General features: G+C 63.6%; 1 protein-coding gene across 1 annotated transcript in view; it reads right to left on the reverse strand.

Moving 5' to 3' along the window:
- Positions 1-582, reverse strand: part of CPNE2 (copine II) — a 52,690-nt gene extending 52,108 nt beyond the window's left edge. Inside the window, exon 1 of the mRNA XM_009319851.1 lies at positions 533-582. The gene's annotated coding sequence lies outside the window, so the exon portion shown is untranslated. The remainder of the gene's footprint in view (positions 1-532) is intronic.
- Positions 583-1,592: the final 1,010 nt, after the last annotated feature.

The raw sequence follows: 1,592 nt of genomic DNA on the forward strand, positions 1-1,592 counted from the left end.
CCCCACGGCACCACCCAAACTTGCCACCCTGGCTGCTTCCCCCAGCAGAAACTGGAGGGACCTGGGGCCGCTCTGCCCCGACCAGCCGCCCTGTAGCTAAGGGGAGCTGCCGTCCCCCGGGAGGGCACTGGGAAAGGCAAGAGCCTCTGCAGTGGTCCCGTACGTGCGCCAGCATCCCTCTGGGGTGGAGGCCGGTCCCCCCCGCAACTGTAGGGACACGGCCGCTGCCCAGTCACTGCTGCAGGACCAGAGGATGGGACCCACGTCCTCACAGAGGGGCTCACGCCCGCAGAGACACCGAAACTGGAGATCTCGGTAAGCCAGGGCTGCGCGAGTAAAACCAAACACCTTTGCATGCTCCCAGTGTGCAGGCAGCCTCCGATGCCAGCTGGCTGGCCCCGAGCCGGCGCCCTCGGGCAGAGCCTGCCCTGGCACCAGGGGAGCAAAGGGAACAGCATTCGTTCTCCAACCCCCTCCAGATGAAGTCTGAAAATGTCATTACACTGTCCGCAAAGTATCTAAAACCACTTACCAGCAAGAAATCACAAGCCCTGAAGAGCAGCAGAGCCGAGTGCTCCGGAGAGGGCAGGGCCCTCGGGCTCCCAGCGGCAAAGGTGTTTCCGTAATTCTCCCTCGGCGGAAAGCAAAGGGCTCCAGCCTGGCAAACAAAAGCAAAACTCGCTCCTCCACACCCAGTGGTGACGTGCGGAGGGAGGCAGCACCATTGCTGACAGGGGTCTGGAGGAGCTGCAGGGACGGAACGCGTAAAAAGTATTTCCTCTAAACCCGAGAGAAAAAAGACAGGCTCCGATGGCTGCTACCAGACATCTGCACCACGGGTGCCTCTGCAGGAGGCAGAGCCCAGCCTTGCTGCACGCCCTGTGATTGCTGCATACCCCGCGCCTGCTGCATGCCCCGCTGATTGCGTCATCCCCCCCGCCTGCTGCATGCCCCGCGGATTGCTGCATGCCCTGCGCTCGCTGCACGCCCTGTGCTCGCTGCATGCCCCGCAACTGCTGCATGCCCTGTGCTCGCTGCATGCCCTGTGCTTGCTGCACGTCCTGCGCCCGCTGCACGTCCTGCGCCCGCTGCACGTCCTGCGCCCGCTGCACGTCCTGCGCCCGCTGCACGTCCTGCGCCCGCTGCACGTCCTGCGCCCGCTGCACGTCCTGCGCCCGCTGCACGTCCTGCGCCCGCTGCACGTCCTGCGCCCGCTGCACGTCCTGCGCCCACGGCATGCCCTGCTCGCAAATCCGCGTGCGGTTTCCGGAGCGGCGGCAGCTCTGGGCTTGCTGCTCAGAAATGGAGAAAGGGCAAGCGAGGGGCAGGGCAAGAGGAGAGCGTAGCGGCGTCCTCCGTCAAGGACGCGCAGCGATGGCCAAGCCGCACAGACTGACCCCATTCCCGTCTCCGCTGGCAAGCGCATGTTTGGCTTAGATACGCTGAGAAGATTGCACGTTTTCGCTTGGCTACAGGCTTCCTCTGGGGCTCAATTTAGGGAAATCTGTGATTTAGGGCAGAAAACATCATGATGTCGCTGTGAATCCCGGCGATCGCATCAAACCCTGTACACAACCGCCCTACAAAGCAGA

Source organism: Pygoscelis adeliae, unplaced genomic scaffold (genome assembly GCF_000699105.1).
Source record: "Pygoscelis adeliae isolate BGI_AS28 unplaced genomic scaffold, ASM69910v1 Scaffold390, whole genome shotgun sequence".
NCBI classification, from domain to species: domain Eukaryota; kingdom Metazoa; phylum Chordata; class Aves; order Sphenisciformes; family Spheniscidae; genus Pygoscelis; species Pygoscelis adeliae.